General features: G+C 44.4%; 1 non-coding gene across 1 annotated transcript; it reads left to right on the top strand.

Annotated features, from left to right (window-relative positions):
• Window positions 1-6,104: 6,104 nt before the first annotated feature.
• LOC122730186 lies at window positions 6,105-6,211 on the top strand. Its single transcript, XR_006353399.1, has one exon. It is a non-coding gene; the product is annotated as a U6 spliceosomal RNA (small nuclear RNA).
• The last annotated feature ends 11,690 nt before the right edge of the window (window positions 6,212-17,901 follow it).

Here is a 17,901-nt window from a genome sequence, read left to right as displayed (position 1 = left end):
AAGTTGGGGATGAATACTCACAGGTTGGAAATTGGGTTGGGGTCCCTGGATTTACAGCTGTCCCAGTTGGAGAACCGAGATGGAACTATGATAACAGGGAAGACAGGGCTCGTAGAAATCACATGGTCACCTGCCTGGTTGAGGAAATGAGAAGGGGGGTTAAGAAACAAGTCAATTATGGGGGCAGCTAGGTGGCGCAGTGGATAGAGCACCGGCCCTGGAGTCGGGAGTACCTGAGTTCAAATCCGGCCTCAGATACTTAACACTTACTAGCTGTGTGACCCTGGGCAAGTCACTTAACCCCAATTGCCTCACTAAAAAAAAAAAAGAAAGAAAGAAAGAAACAAGTCAATTATGAAAAGGTGAAGGAGATAACACAGTGGTCTGAGGAAAATCCAGCTCTTTTCATGAGTCACCTCAGTGGACTCTCTGAAGAAATATACCAACCTAGATCCAGAAAGAGATGTAGAAATAACTGTCCTCAATATTCATTTTATCAGCCAATCTGCTCCTGACATTAGGAGAGAACTCCAGAAGTTAGACTGGGGTCCCCGAACCCCATCCTCATAACTCCTTGATATTGCTTTTAAGACTTTTAATAACAGGGACCTTGCAGTAGCCAAAGAGAGAAAAGATGACTTGTGCATGCTCCATAGACCAAGCCTCTATAATAGCAGCAGCCATCACTACATCTGCTACCAGCAGAACTCCAGGTGGCCGAGATTCTGGCAGCTGCAGTAAGCCGGGACACAAGAGTGGGGGACGCCGCACAAAGGTGAGGCCAGCTCTCCTACCTCTTTGTCCCTAGGGTAGCACCCAAGAGGTTGGCCTAGCAAAAACCCAGCTCTCTGCAGCTTGGTCTCCTGGCCAGCCCCTTGTCACTGACATCTGTAGGGCCAAGCTGATGGCCAAGCTGGTCTTAGGAGGCAAGTCTAGGGATGATTCAGGGGTGACTTCTGTTTTACTCTCTTGTTCAGGTCCTAGCATTCAATCAAGGCACAAAGTCATGGGGATCAGGGTAGGACCTAAAGTGCAGACAGACACTGCCTTTCATAGAACTAGGCTTTGATCTGATTACTTAACTCTTGTAAAGCAGCCTTTCCAGCTTCCACTGGGAAAAAAAAGTGGCCACTTTTTAAAGTCCTTTTTCATTTTTGCTCTGGTCAGTTTTAATTCTTTATTTAAGACTGTTCCATCTAGGCTCAAGGATTCATGGCAGATACTTATTGTGCCTATGTGTCACCTCCCACTCTCTGGACCCTCTGGACCCTTGGGACCTTACAGCTCCTCACACTCGGGACCAGGCCTTCTCCACTTCTCCCCTCCCCCTCCCCTGTGCCGTGATTTCTTCGACCCCACTCAGCATGAAGCAGTTTCAAAAGAATCTTCATTCCCTTTCCTTATATAGAGAGAAGTGGCGAATGTTACGGGCCCAGGACACCCCAGAAGTTCTCTGGAGCACATCCAAGAACCTTCTCCTTGAGAAACTAAACCAGAGGACAGATACACCTAGAGAAATAAGCGGAACCAGTTTGGACTGAGCTAGCTCTGTGACCCCCACCTTTCATTCTAGTCTTCCTTACCCCTGGGGAGATAAATTTAGGTGTGGCTGCTCCCTTTGTGTCCTGAAGAGATGGCTTGGAAGATCTGCAGCCACCCCTCACCCAACTCCTCCAGCCACCACCAGTGGGAGATGGTCCTCCCTCACTAAGGGAACTTTCCACAGTCAGATGGTCACACCCATCAGTCCTCTATAAATGCACCTGCCAGTCTCCTGCTCGAGGAGATTGGTATCTCAGAGACAGGCTCTATGCCTTTCTCCCCACAAGAAGTCCAAGGATTTCTCTTGGTTTCCTTTCCCTTCCCTTCCCTTCCTCAGCCCCGAAATAAACTACTATCTTATTCTAACTACTTCTGTGTGCTAGAGGGCATAATTCTTTAAAGAGGAATTCTTAAGGACCCCAAACCCCAAACTCCTACCCCTTACCCCTTACCCCATTTTTCCCCATGTCAAAAGTTACATTATGACTTAAATTATATATTTTAAAGGAAAAGCAAGTTGTACATAATAGATTTTCAGTTTCATGTACAATTATCTTTTTTTCTATTCTACTTTGTTATGGAAATGCTTGTTTTATTTCCAAAGTTCAGAATAAAAAAGAAGGATGAGATAAAGTTGAAATAATATTTATTTTTTAAATCAATAGGAAGCTACTAGGGTTTATTGAGTAGGGAAGTGATATAGCCAAGCTAATGCTTTAAGAAAATCACATTGGGGGCGGCTAGGTGGCGCAGTGGATAAAGCACCGGCCCTGGATTCAGGAATACCTGAGTTCAAATCCGGCCTCAGACGATTGACACTTACTAGCTGTGTGACCCTGGGCAAGTCACTTAACCCCCATTGCCCCGCAAAAAAAAAAAAAAAAGAGTTAAAAAAAAAAAAAAGAAAATCACATTGATGTGTGACATTTAAAAAGTTCAAGAGACATAGTTCCTAGGTAATTAATCATTTTACTAATCATGTTGTTGTTGTTGTTTGTCCTTCATTCTCAGAAAGGACCAAAACATCGAGGTGATGTTATGACTTGCATTGAATTGGATTTAAGTGAGGGAGGGCTGTGCAAGGTCACCACCCTCACTCTCTCCTCCAGAGTCATCTGGGTCCAGTAGAAACAACTGGTGGTGACCCCAAAGTTTAAGACAATTGGGGTTAAGTGACTTGCCCAGGGTCACACAGCTAGTAAGTGTCAAGTGTCTGATGCCGAATTGGAATTCATGTCCTCCTGAATCTAGGGCCAGTGCTTTATCCACTGCTCCACCTAGCTGCCCCCAAGGTGGACCTGTTCTAATGAGGGTCTGGGGCACTGACTCTGATCACTCAGTCTTAGTCAAAGAGACTTATTGGGGCAGTTGGGTGGCTCAGTGGATTGAGCATCAGTCCTAGAGTCAGGAGGACCTGAGTTCAAATCCAGCCTCAGACACTTGACACTTCCCAGCTGTGTGTGACCCTAGGCAAGTCATTTAACCCCAATTGCCTCACCAAAAACAAAAAACAAAGAGACTTATCTATACCCATATCACCTGTCTGACGAAAAGGGAAGATCCATTTTTTCCCAGACCTGTCTGAGTAAAACACAATGGGCCAGAATTCATCAATTCCCCTAAACTAAAATTTCTTTACCTTTTGAACAGATCTGAGTTTTCTCTCTCATTATCAGCCTTGTACTTCAAAGGTTGCCTGAATAACCAACCTACAGGGGCTGATTTCTGAATGAAGAAGTAGAAAAGGGGGAAAACCTTGGTGCTAACTCAATAATTAGTTACTAATACAAGAGAGTAATGATCATTTCTCTCAGATGGCTGCATGGGGCATGGAATGGAGAAGGGAGAGACTTGAGGCAGGGAGAACATTTAGGAGGTTTTTGCCATAATCCAAGCAGGAGGAGATGAGGGAATGAACTAAGGTGGTGGCTGCGTGAGTGGTAAGAAGAAAACAAATGCCAGATGTAAGAGATGTTGTGGAGATGGAGATGACAAGGTCTAGCAACTGATTGGCTGAGTGAGAGGGACTGAGGAAGTGAAGATGACAGCAATGCTGTGATGGGCTGTAACTAGAAGTATGGCGGTACCCTTGATTGAGGCTGAGAAGTTTAGAAGCAGTGTACGCTGAGGAAGGAAAGATAATATAATGAGATCTCTGATGTCTGAACCTATTGCATGACTCATTGGGCACTGCCCAGAAAAGTAGAACCCACCCTCCAGAGGGGGCCTACTCCAGTTAGGTGATGGATAGCACCAGGGAATAGGGAGTGGAACTTCTCCAAAGGCACCTGTGCAGTGGATGCTGGGTGTGCCACCTATTGGTTATATCTGCCCTGAGAGGCCAGGGAAGGATAGAAGAGAGCAGAGCAGAGGAAGAGAGAGGATGGGGGAGTGCTGAGGGATAAGAGTAGAGGTTGTGTTGGACACAATCCCCATGACTGACTCTTACAAAGATGGAGGCATGCAACCCATCTTCCCACCCTCTGATTGGTTGATCATACATACACTCCTTTGGGTTGCTTCTCCCTATGTTTCTTAAAATGGAAGATTCAGGGGGCAGCTAGGTGACACAGGGGATAAAGCACTGGCCCTGGATTCAGGAGTACCTGAGTTCAAATCTGGTCTCAGACACTTGACACTTACTAGCTGTGTGACCCTGGGCAAGTCACTTAACCCCCATTGCCCTGCAAAAAAAAACAAAAAAAAAAAGATTCAGGTCCAGCCTCAAGCAAGACTCCCTTAAAAGGGTTTTCAATCTGGGCCCCATTTCTATTGGTGCTTTTGTTGTTATATTGTTATTATTGTTGTTGCTGTTATTATTATTTTGATAACATGACTATTGTGGAAATATGTTTTGCATGACTTCTATCATATTTCTTGCCTTCTCAATGGGTGGGAGAGATTTTGGAGAAGAAGAAATTTGGAAATAAAAACAAAAGTAACAAAAAATTTAAACAAGAAATATTTGACAACTCTCAATATAATTGGTCTTCTTATAATCATATTTTTTTATTTTATGTATTTAAGGACATAGGTTTCACCAGACTGTCGAAGAACTCCACAACACAGAAAGGGTTAACCAAGTCCTGGGACATCCCTGACAGGTAGTCATGAAGCCACCTCATGAGGCTCAGTAACCCAGGAGACAGCCCATTCCATTAGCCCTTGCAACAGTTGTAACTATTTCGGAGTTCTTCTTGTATCAAGCTAAAATTTACCTCACTGGTTTTACTTTACCAATCCTAGTTCAGCCCTGTGGGGACTGACAAAATAAATCCTAATCCCTCTTCTACGTGTCAGTCTTTCCAAAAAGCTTGTCTCCTTCAATCTTGCTCTACTTCCAAACATCCTCTTTTCTCCTTGCTTCCATCTTCCTCTGAGATATTTACCCTCATTTCTTTTCTTTTTTTACTTTTTTGGTAAATTTTTTATTCATTTAAACTTAAATACAAAACAAGAAAAGAAGAAAAAAGAATATTTCCATGTACACAGGAGAGCATTCAATATAAAACTTTAAATTTCTATTGCAAGAAAACCTATATAATAAATACTACACATTGTTTTCAAAGCTATCCAGCTTTTCTTTGCTTCCTTCTAGGTTTTCTTTTGTTCTCTGGGGCACTTTTTACTTTATTTTTCCCTCCCCCTCCCCAAAGAAGGCTACAATTAAATGCAGATATATATAGATATATATATAAACATACATATATACTCATATACAGAGATATAAAATTATAATATGTATATTTCCACTTGTCATCTCTTTCTCTGAAGGTGGATAGCATCTACCCAAATCTTTCCATATTTTCCTAAATCAATTAGCTCATCAATTCCTACACCACAGCAATATTCCACCACAGTCACATCCTATCTGAGATATTGTCTGTGAAAATTTCTTCCCAATTTTCAGACTATCCACAACTATATTTGCCTGTCTGTCCCAAATGTCACTGGTTGATCTGCCCAAGCCAAAAGCCCATAGGATTTCACCTTGGGTGGTGGTGGTGTCCATCCTTCATTCTCATAGAGGAGCAGTGACTTTAAGAGGGTGATGTCTTGACTTGCAAGTGAGTTGAATTTAAGTGAGGCAAGGATGTGCAAAGTCATCAGCCCATTCTCTCCTCCGGAACCATCTGGGTCCAGTGGCAAGATGTAGGTCCGGGACTACTGGCGATGACCCCAGATGGGCTAGACCCTAGCTTCTTTTTTAAAAATAAGAGTATCTTATTATTTTCCAGTTACATGTAGAGATAGTTTTCAACATTTGTTTATATAAGATTTCAAATTTCAAATTTTTTTCTCTCCCTCCCCTCCCTCCCCCCCTCCCCTAGACGGCAGATAATCTGATATAGGATATATATATATATATATATATATATATATATATGATGAATGTATGTGTATATATACACATATATGTGTGTATATATGTATACATATATATAATAACATTAAACATATTTCTTCATTAGTCATGTTATAAGAGAAGAATCAGAGCAAAAAGGAAAAACTTCAAAAAAGAAAAACAACAGCACCAAAAAACAAAAGAAATAGTATGGTCCATGCTCGCTTCAGCAGCACATATACTAAAATTGGAACTATACAGAGAAGATTAGCATGGCCTCTGCGCAAGGATGACACGCAAATTCATGAAGAAATAGTATGGTCCAATCAGCATCCATATTCCACAGTTCCTTTTTTTTCTGGATTTGGAGAGCCTTTTCCATCATGAGTCCTTTGGAACTTTCTTGTACCATTGGATTGGTGAGAAGAATCTATAGACCCTAGCTTCTTAAACTGAAGGTCTAAATGTGGGGGTGGGGAAAAATTGGCAACAGTAAAAGGTTATGTATACCTATTATATCTACCTATATACTCAGGGTGGCTTTAAAACTTCTCCAGCATAGAGGGGTCATGAATGGAAAAAGTTTAAGAAGCCCTGTGCTAGATGACTTCTAAGGTCTCTCTAAGCCATAGCATTGCAAATTGCTGTCTTGAAAAATTATGGAAGAGGGGGCAGCTAGGTGGTACGGTGGACAAAGCACTGGCCCTGGATTCAGGAGGACCTAAGTTCAAATCCAGCCTCAAACACTTGACACTTACTAGCTGTGTGACCCTGGGCAAGTCACTTAACCCTCATTGCCCCACCAAAAAAAAAAAAAAAGGAAAGGAAAGGAAAGAAAAATTATGGAAGAAGCCACCAGATGGCAGCCACAAGCCACTTAGTAGACTAGGGCAGGGCTTCTTAGCTTTCCACTCTCGGTAAACAAATCAAACATTTACTGCCAAACTTTTCAGGTCCCTCACATTCAGTTACACGACCCCACATGGGGTCGAGAGCCACAGTTTAAGAAGCTTTGGGCTAGGGGATAGTCAGTCTCAGTCAGTCAATAACTATTTAGTAAACACCAACTATGTGCCAGGCAAAAAGCAGTTCTTATTTTCAAGGAACTCAGTCTAATGGGAAAGGCAACATTGGAACAACTATGTACAAACAGGGGGCAGCTAGGTGGCTCAGTGGATAAAGCACCAGCCCTGGATTCAGGAGGACCTGAGTTCAAATCCAGCCTCAGACATTTGACACTTACTAGCTGTATGACTCTGGGCAAGTCACTTAACCCTCATTGCCCCACAGAAAAAAAAAGAAATTATGTACAAATTAAATGAATGGATGAATAAGCAGATACTAGATAAATACTTATCTTTCTATACACATGCATATATGGGACAGATATGCATACATATGTACATATCTTTATGTAAATATACATATTGGTTGTGCATGTGTATATGTGTGTATACATACATACACACACACACACACACACATATATACAGGTGTAACGATTGGAATGACGCCACCTGCTGGAGACTTACTGTAGAAGAGTTCCGCCCATGAAGCAAAGGTCTTTGAGGGCAAGACCAGGAGTCTTTTCTTTGGCATCAGGAAGTGACGTTGGATAGTGGGAGGAAGAAGGAAGAGGCTAGCGCTCTGTCTTGCTCTCTTTCCTTTGGACTCTGGTGGAGAGCGGAGCTAGAAATGTGCTCTCCCTTTAATAGATAGGAATCTAGGCCTCTCTCTTTCTCTTTATCAAATTCTTATTCTCCTTAATAAATGCTTAAAAGTCTAACTCTTGCTAAAGCTTATAATTTATTGGCGACCACTCACTAGATATTTTAGACAGTTTAGCTAGAATTTTAGCCCTTAACACAGGATAAATTTGAGGTCACTGAGAAGGGCCTAGAATTAGGAGGCTTTTGGAAAAGCAGGGAAGTCCTGGAAGCGATCCCCCCAAACGAACATCCCCTGCCCCTAAAGCTTGCCAGAATTTTGCTTCCTCTTTTAATACTGGGTGGTCCCCTCCATCTTTATGTCTTGCATATTACAGGAAGCAACTCAGCATAATTTAAACAACTTTACACAGTTTGGCCCAAGAGAAGGAATGGGGGACCAGAAACCGGAGAGTTGTTGTTATTTGTTTGGGGTTTTTCTGGTTTGTTTTGGAAGGGTCCTGGACCATTGGAATGCAGTAAGAATGGAGGAAACCATATGTCTAGCATCTAGAAGAAAGAGGACATCAGGCTATGAATTTCACCTTAATGAAGATTCTGAAGGATAATATGATCTTAACAACTGGGGGAGTTCTTCTAAATAGCCAGAAGTCTATGGGAACCACTACAACTCATGTAAACCATGGCCCAGGAACCGTCAAGACTGCGCTCAGGGGCAGCTAGGTGGCGCAGTGGGTAAAGAACCGGCCCTGGATTCAGGAGTACCTGAGTTCAAATCCAGCCTCAGACACTTGACACTTACTAGCTGTGTGATCCTGGGCAAGTCACTTAACCCTCATTGCCCCTCAAAAAAAAAAAAAAAAAGACGGCTCAAATTTAAGAGCCAACCACAATGGAGTCGTTTTTATTTTCACTTTTTGGTTCACTGCTCACACCAGAAAAACTTCCAAATGTAGCTCATGTTTGGCTCCTGTTTGGGTTCCCCCTCCAAGGCTCCAAGCTCTGAAGGTAGCATTTCACCCCAGGGGAAATGAAAAAGACACAAGTACTGATGGGAGTCCATATAACAGATACAGGAACAGATAAAACCTATCAGCTCCCATCAGAAGGGAAGTGAACTTGGGGTTACCATTGGGGTGATGCCCCTCTGACAATCAGGGGGATCCCTAGCCCTCCCACAAGTCAACTCAACAAGCATTTGTTAAGCATCCACTATGTTCCAGGCCCTGTGCTAAGCACTTGGGATACAAAGAAAGGCAAAAACAAAACAAAACTGTCCCTACAGGGGCAGCTAGGTGGCGCATGGATAGAGCACCGGCTCTGGAATCAGGAGTACCTGAATTCAAATCCGGCCTCAGACACTTAACACTTACTAGCTGTGTGACCTTGGGCAAGTCACTTAACCCCAATTGCCTCACACACACACAAAAAAAAAAAACCTGTCCCTACCCTCAAGAAGCTCACCATCTAATGGAAGAAGAACATGCAAACAACTATGATATGTACAGGATGTGTGTGTGTGTGTGTGTGTGTGTGTGTGTGTGTGGTATACACTGGAGATAATCTCAGAGGGAAGGCAGAAATTAAGGAGAAATAGAAAAGGCTTTTTGCAGAAGATGGGATTGTGTCTGAGACTTTAAAGAAGCCAGAAGATAGAGATTTCCAGGCATGAGCAAATATTTTCTCATTTAATCCTCACAACAATCCTGGGAGGTGGGTACTACTATTATTCATATTTTACAGATGAGAAAACTGAGTGAGAGTTAAATGACTCTCCCAGGGTCACACAGCTAGGAAGCGTCTGAAACTGTATTTGAACTCAGTTCTTCCTTATTCCTCTTTCCACTTCACAACCTAGTTGCTAAGGAACTATGTGGGAAACTTTGCATTTTTTTATTTGTTTGTTTGTTTTGGCAAAGAAACATACTGTACTAGAAAATCCCCTTCTCCCTCTTGAACAGGGCTTCTTAACCTGGGGTCCATGAATTAGTTTTCTAAACAATGCTGATCAATGCATTTCAATATAATCTATTTCCTTCATGACCTGATGTACTGTTAAAGCTAAAATTCTAGCTAGTCTGTCTAAAATATCCAATGAGTGGTCGCCAATAAATTATAAACTTTAGCAAGAGTTAGGCTTTTAAGCATTTATTAAGGAGAATAAGAATTTGGTAAAGAGAGAGAGAAAGGCCTACATTCATCTATTTATTAAATGGAGAGTGCATTTCTAGTTCCACTCTCTTCCAGAGTCCACACGAAAAGAGACTGAGTCAGAACACCAGCCTCCCCCTTCTTCCTCCCACTAGCAAAGGTCACTTCCTGATGCCAAAGAAAAGACGCATGTTCTTGCCCTCAGAGACCTTCACCTCATGGCACAGCTTTTCTACAATAAGTCTCCAGCAGGTGGCGTCATTCCAATCGTTACAGTACTTTATATTATAAATTTTAGAACATTATTGGGACAGAGTCCATAGTCTTTACCAGACTGCCAAGGGGCCATGACAGCAAAAAGGTGTTCCTGCACTAGAAGATGCAAATCCTATACTGTTGAACTGGGAAATTCTTGAACTTGATATGACCTAGAAGGTAGTCCCCAAGCCTGAGACATACTTCTTGGTCTGAGGGGGCACATATATGACCACCTTTCATATCTCTCTCTGAGTCCTTGTGCTTCTATCTCTTGAGCTGGGAAATTCTACTCTTGGGATCTCTCTTTTCAGACCCAGTACAGCCTCATATAACTCTCCAAACCTGTGCCCCCCCCCCAAAAAATCACTGAGCATTTATTAAGCATCCATTTTGTTCCAGACGTTTTGCTAGGTACAGAAGGCAGAAGCTTCCAGTTCCTGGAGAGAGGGACAGCAGTCAGAAAGAGGCTTCCCTTCCCATCATCACCACCACCACTACCATCACCACCACCATTGTCACCGGCAGAATCATCACCACCATGTCATCATCAACATCACGACCATCATCCTTGCTTTGCTGCAAGCTGATTTTTTTTCTGAATAGCTGAAGGTGGAAATGCAACTCCTGAGAGATTTGCCTTTATAAACCACAACAATGGGGTGACTCCTCTGACAAAGGTCTGTCCTCCTGAGTCCCAGGAAGCTAGCCATCTTGGAAACAGTCAAGGAAGATTTCTCTGTGCCCTCTCGTCAAAGTTCACATGCCCTCATTCCTTACAGGGAGGTGCTCTCTCTGGTTCCTCCAACCAAAGGCTCACTCACCCTATACTCTAATCCAGTAGATGTTTGTTGACTCGAATTGTCCTCTTCATACAGAGCAATAGCTGACAAACACAGGCTCAGTTCTTTCATTCAACAAATATTTATTAAGCACCTACTGTGTGTAAAGAATTGTACTGTGGGAGATATAAAGTTTCCACAAGACACTGTGTCTGCCATCATAGAGTCAGAAACCCAAATATCACAAGATTTAGAGCATGGGACACTGGGTAAATTGGTGTAGGTACCATTGGCAAAAAGCAGTGAAGACCCCACCACAACCATCACCACCATCTTGCTGTGGTGGAAAGTGTTGGATCTGGAGTTAAGAGGGACATAGTTCCACATTCCACCTTCTGATATAAGCTGTATAACTATAAACAAAGTCATTTAACCCGATGGGTCTCAGTCTCCCCCTCTGCAAAATGGGAACTACCTCACATGGTTGTTGTCAGGATCAAATGAGGATCAAATGCATGCAAAGTGCTTTTGCAAAACTTAGCTAAATCTTGGTAACAACTATTATTATTTTTTTTTTTTTTGCGGGGCAATGGGGGTTAAGTGATTTGCCCAGGGTCACACAGCTAGTAAGTGTCAAGTGTCTGAGGTCGGATTTGAACTCAGGTACTCCTGAATCCAGGGCCGGTGCTTTATCCACTGCACCACCTAGCTGCCCCCAGTAACAACTATTATTAAGACAGCTAGAAATGAGGGCTTGGAGCTGAGGAGAGAGCCTTACCTTGGAAATAGAGGACAGGACCATTAGCAGTTACAAATCTGTGCTGCTGCCCTATAGCTCAGAGACTGTGGAGTGGTTCCCAGAAGGTGCCTGTGACTCCACCCTGTATCGGCAGGAAAGGTACTGCTGGACAGCTCTCAGCTAAACTGGGAACTCAGTCCAGAAGAAAGAAATGACTGCTCACTTTGGTCATGTATTTGTGTGCTTCTCTTTGCCCACTGGGTCTGGAGCACTCAACAAAGCATAGAGGAAGTTATCCATAGAAAGGCAGCTTGGTGACACAGGCTTTTAACTCAGCCCTTTAACAGGCTACTTTAAATTAACCTGACACCATGTACTTTTCCCTCTCTACTTGCAGGGAGCCTGATGGTGAAATGGATAGAGTGTTAAGCCTGGAGTCAGGAAGACCTGACTTCAAATCCAGTCTGACACTTGCCGTGTGACCTTGGGAAAGTCATTTCAACTCAGTCTGCCTTGGTTTCCTCAACTCTAAAATGGGGCAAATAATAGCACTCACATCACTATCGAGATATTTGTAAGGCAAGCAGCACTATGTACCTGGCATATAATCGGTACTTAATAAATATTTCTCTTTCAGGTTATGATGCTTGTAAGTGATAAGAAAAAAAATTAAATAGGACTGAATGTTGCAGGGGCAGCTAGGTGGTGAAGTGGATAAAGCATCAGCCCTGGATTCAGAAGGACCTGAGTTCAAATCCGGCCTCAGGACACTTGACATTTAATAGCTTTGTGACTCTGGGCAAGTCACTTAACCCCAATTGCCCCACAGAAGAAGAAGAAGAAGAAGAAGAAGAAGAAGAAGAAGAAGAAGAAGAAGAAGAAGAAGAAGAAGAAGAAGAAGAAGAAAGACTGAATGTTGCCTAGAGCAAACATACTCAGACTAGGGTTAGAAAGCTTTATATTTTGACCATCCAAACTTCAATCCTTTTTTTAAAATTTTAATCCAACTCAACCATTTATTGAGTACCTATTGTGGGTGCAGCACAGCTGTTGTTGAAAGAGACACAACATTTGGATAAGATACAGTCTGTGCCTATAGGTAAATGAGCTCACAATGAATCAGTGAATATGATACATCATACATACAACTTTAATATGATAAATTGCATGGTAGAAGCAGCTAGGTGGCCTGGTGGATAGAGGGCAGGAGTCAGGAAGATCTGAGTTCAAATCCAGATTCAGACACTTACTAGTTGTGTGGCCCTGGGCAAGTCACTTAACCCCATTTGCCTTAGTTTCTCATCTGTAAAATGAGCTGGAGAAGTAAATGGCAAAGCACTCCAAGAAAACCCCAAATGGGATTACAGAGAGTTGAACTTGGAACAACAACAATTTCAAACAGAATTTGTATATTGGTGTGTATATATGTGGCCTCCAATAGAATGTAATGCCCATTGAGGGCAGGGAAATTGTCACTTTTGGTTTTGTTTTCCTGGAGACTAGGACAGCTGAGTCACATAACAAGTATGTAAAATTGCTGATTAATTGGTGGATAGAATTGGGACTGGACCTGTGCTTTCACTAGTATAGGGAATTCCCAGATGCAGATATTCCCAACACAAATGCAATTTGTCCCCTCTAAAATTTATAGTCTGAGAAAGTTGCCTAGAGTCTTAATTGATAGATTGTCTTTTCTCTAGTGAAACTTTATTTGATCCTAATTTTCCTCAGCCGGTTTAAGGAAAGTTGGAGATGGATTCTTCCTCACTTAAGTCCAGAAAGCTGTGGAAATCAAGGCACCCAAAAGAACCAGGGAGGGGGCTGATGGGCAATGTGCCAGCGCAATTAGAGGGATTCGATTCCAAAGGAATCCTCAAGGACAGCAGTCTGGTGGATGAATGGCACTATTTCATCCAGAGGGTATGTAGAGGGGATCCTCCTAGTCTATGTAGAGCCAGGCTGGGGATTTTCTAAACTTTGGGCGGAGCAGATTCTTGGCTAGTAGCTCCCTCACTATTGGAATCCCTAAGGCTAGAGTCCTTTGAAAATACTAACCTCAGAAGTCCGGAGAAAATTGAAGACATCCTTAGCCCCAGGGTAAGGAATCACAAGATTTAGAGCTAAAAGGAACCTTGGAGATTATCTCATTCATCACCCAGAGAGAGAAAAAGACTTTCCTGTAGTCAGGGGCAACAAAGATTCAATGCCAGATCCACTGATTCCAGGTCTAGGGGTCTTTTCGTGAACTTGTTTCTCCAAGGGCCAAACAACTCCTTAGGTCCAACACCTTTTCTCTTCCCCATGTTAAGGGCTAAAATTCTAGCTAAACTGTCTAAAATATCTAATGAGTGGTCGCCAATAAATTATAAGCTTTAGCAAGAGTTAGACTTTTAAGCATTTATTAAGGAGAATAAGAATTTGGTAAAGAGAGAGAAAGGCCTAGATTCCTATCTATTAAAGGGAGAGCACATTTCTAGCTCCCTTCTCCGCCAGCGTCCTCAGGAAAGAGCCCCAGAGTCAGCGCCAGTCTCTTCCTTCCTCCTCCCACTAGTCCGCGTCACTTCCTTCCGCCAAAGAAAAGACTCCTGGTCTTGCCCTCAAAGACCTTCGCTTCATGGGCAGAACTCTTCTACAGTAAGTATCCAGCAGGTGGCGTCATTCCAATCGTTACACCCACCAAGATTGAGTGCCCACAGACCCAGCACCAAACACCAAATTTTATCCCTGGCCCATACATATTTAATCCCACTGATCTGATTCTCCATCCTATAGTGAGTGCAGCAGCAAAAAAAAATCAAAATTTATTTCCACATTCCCACCCCAGAGGCAGGAGGCTTTTTTGAATCTTCACCCTAACCTAAGCATTTTTATTTGAAATAAAATAAATCCCTATGATACAGAGAGTTGGATGTCCTGGCATTCCAATATGAACGTTTATAATGAAACATCAGGAAAAGTAAATTTCATTGCCCACACACACTCCTGATGCACCATGAGTGGCCCCTTTGCCTTGTTTACCCCTAGGCCCGGCTCTGGTGCCCTCCCCCTCCCCCCCCCACCCCGCCCTACTGCACCCTCCACACCAGGCTATCTTCACTCTCATTCCACAGAGATCAACACAGGACTAGGCACACAGCCGGCTCCCGACTGGACTTTCAATGTTGATGGATTTTCCTGTCACCACCCGGGAGAGGAGGCAGTGGGCTAAGCACTGCTGTTACCACAAACAGCCACATGGTGGCAGCAAAGCGATCGTTCTTGAAGTCGGCTCCACCCACCCCCATCATGGAAAGAAACCTTTGAAGGGAGCCGGAGGGGGAGATCAAGGAACCAGTGGGAGGATTCTGGGGAGGGAGGCAGGGGCTGGAAGATTTTTGTGAATATTCTCTCACTTCGTCAGAGACAAATCCATGCAGAAAAGCGCTGTTCTCTGTTCTGTTGTGGGTCGGGAGAGAGGTACCCCCTTCCCAAGCAGGCTCCCCCCATGCTTTTTTTGTTTTTGTTTTTGTTTTTGCAGGCAATGAGGGTTAAAGTGACTTGCCAGCGTCACACAGCTAGTAAGTGTCAAGTGTCTGAAGCCGAATTTGAACTCAGGTACTCCTGAATCCAGGGCCGGTGCTTTATCCACTGGGCCACCCGTCCTCCCTGCCCATGCCTTCTTTAAGGAGCATCTTGTCCAATGTGGGAGCCGGAGGGGCTCCGTTAGAGGACACCTGGGTTCTTGTCTTGGATCTAACTCTCTCAACCTCATTTTCCATATCCGTAAAATGGACACAATTGGAGGGCTGCTAGGTGGCACAGTGGATAAAGCACTGGCCTTGGATTCAGGAGGACCTGAGTTCAAATCCAGCCTCAGACACTTGACATTTAACTAGCTGTGTGACCCTGGGCAAGTCACTTAACCTTAATTGCCCTGAAAAAAAAAATGGACACAATTCCAACACTACCTCGCAGAGTGGTTGTGAGCAAGTCCCTGAATTCCTTCTTTCCATCCTCTGAGCTTCCAGACAGGCCAAACAGGACAATTTCTCTCCTGTTGTTTCCGATGTCCTCACCTAGACTCAGTGGTACGTTTGAGGGTCTCATCTCCTACTGTGACTGCCTTTGTTGCCCAGCCCTTCACTCTGCCGGTGGCCTCTTCTGGTGGAGCAGCAGGGTTCCTGGACTGCTGGGAACTTTAATCTCCCACACACACTTCCCTGTCTATTCCAAGCCCACTTCAGCCAAGGCTTGAGGGTTGAGATGGAAAGAGATTCAGGATTTCCAGATTTTCTTAATTCCTTCCTTCCCTATCTTAGGGCTGTAGCCCTGACCACCCAGCAGAGGTTGCTTCCTTATCTTTCTTGGGAGAACATGCAGGTTGTCACACACACACACATACACACACACACACACACACACACACACACACACACACACACACACACCCTCCCAGCCAATCCCAAGCTCCAAGCTAGGGACAACAAGATGAGGCTGGATGGAGAAACATCCCTCCCCGCCTCAGCTCTAGTCCTGTCACCGCTTCACCTCCCCCCTCCCCAGGTGGGAGACAGCAGGCCAGATGTCAGGAGGCTAAGACTGGGGGAGGTCCATGGGGCCCTTCCTCCCATCTGCTTGGCCAAGTCCTTGCTGCCGCTTCAGTCACGGCGGGAAGTATTTATTCGTTCTGGTGACTCTGAGCTCTGTTCTGAGCTCTCAGAGCTGTTTCATGGAGGTTTTTAAGTCTGTGCTCATTTCCAACCCACCCCCTGTTCCTATATACGCAGCACTCACTGTCTCCCCTGCTTCAGCCTGGAGAAGGTAAAGACCCCTGAGGAAATCACCTAGTATATTTGGGGAAACTATCCCATGAGCAAGAGGCAAAAGCCAGTGCATGAAAAGTGGATGTACAGATGCAATATACTAATATACACACATGTATGTATGTGCATGTGAATGTTTATCTTTGTCCCTTGTCCTTAATAGACTTCAGGAGAATGGAGATGATAGCTCATCTAACATGCCGGGATGGCCCCCACAGCGCCCAGGACACAGTGGGCATTTAAAGTGTTTGATGAGTGGAACGGAATGTATGTGGAGAAGGGAAGAAAAGGGAACAGTTTTCCTTTCCTTCCCCCCCCCCCCCAAAAGAAAAAGCATCGGACTAACATAACAAGGATTAGCTGGAAAACTCCACTCACAAATTAGTCTAATTCATTCTGGAAAAGATCAAGCTTCAACAGCTGCTCTTCTAGTTCCCCCAAGCTCCGGTAGGATCACACCCCTATACCACCCTCCGTCTCCCCTCCCCCCTCCCACTCCGGTATTAGTCCTCATTTCCTTTCTCACTTACTCTCTGGGTCCTCAGATAGGGTGTTTATGTGTCCCTCTCTTGCCCAACAGTGCTGCAGACCCCCATTAAGCCTCTGAGCTGGAATCCCCCAAACAATGGGGTTAGCTAAGGACCTTCAGCTAAAGGCCTTTGGGGTTTTTTTTTTTTTGGTTGGTTTTTGGTTTTTGCAGGGCAAGAAGGGTTAAGTGACTTGCCCGGGGTCACACAGTTAGGAAGTGTCAAGTGTCTGAGGCCGAATTTGAACTCAGATCCTCCTGAATCCAGAGTCAGTGTTTTATCCACTGCGCCACCTAGCTGCCCCCTGCCCATAGCCTTTGTTAAGGACTGGGTAGCTTGTGAGACAAGAGAAAGACTGGAAATCCTCCGAGTAAGACCCAGTTCTCTGCCCCGGGGCAGGCAAGATCAGAGGAAAGCCGATATTAGTTAAGTGCTCGGAGATCCTTTCAACTGAACAAAGAATAGGAGGGAGGGGGGTGGCCCCATAGATAACTTCTCCCTAGCACCTCATTCCAAATTGGTAGGGAGGGTTAGGGCAGCCAGATATTAAGAATTCCCTCCCCCATCCTCCAGCCCGGCAGTCAAGAGACAAAGAGTGAACCGCAGAACTGCCTGCCCCGGGGGGTAAAAGAAGGGTGACCATTTGTCTTAGGCCCAAGGTTGGCCACAGAGCTCTTCGCTAGCTCCCCAGCCCCAGCTGGGAACAGTCAGCGTGAGATCAAGTAGGACCCAGAAGCCAGAGATGAAGCGGGAGACGACACAGATGGAAACGCTCGGCTCCCAGCTCCTCCCAGCTCCCCGGGAGAGCGTCCTTCCAAGGCATCTCAGAGGCCCGGGATCTCTCCTCCTCCCCAATACCAATCTGGGCTGGCCGGAGGAAAGGCATTAGCCTAACTTCAGTAAGACCACCCATTCTCCAGGATTCAGCTCGAGATGACTTCTAAACGTTATTCGGGCCATCGGCTCCTCCCCAACCCTTTTTATAATCACAGAATCAGAAAAGGTCAGAGATCATCTGATCAACGACTTCATTTTAAAGATTAGTAAACTAAGGCCTCGAGGGTGTCCAATGGGTTTCCAGCCTCCTGAGG

Source organism: Dromiciops gliroides, chromosome 5, assembly GCF_019393635.1.
Source record: "Dromiciops gliroides isolate mDroGli1 chromosome 5, mDroGli1.pri, whole genome shotgun sequence".
NCBI classification, from domain to species: Eukaryota; Metazoa; Chordata; class Mammalia; order Microbiotheria; family Microbiotheriidae; genus Dromiciops; species Dromiciops gliroides.
This window is presented reverse-complemented; position numbering and strand designations above follow the sequence as displayed.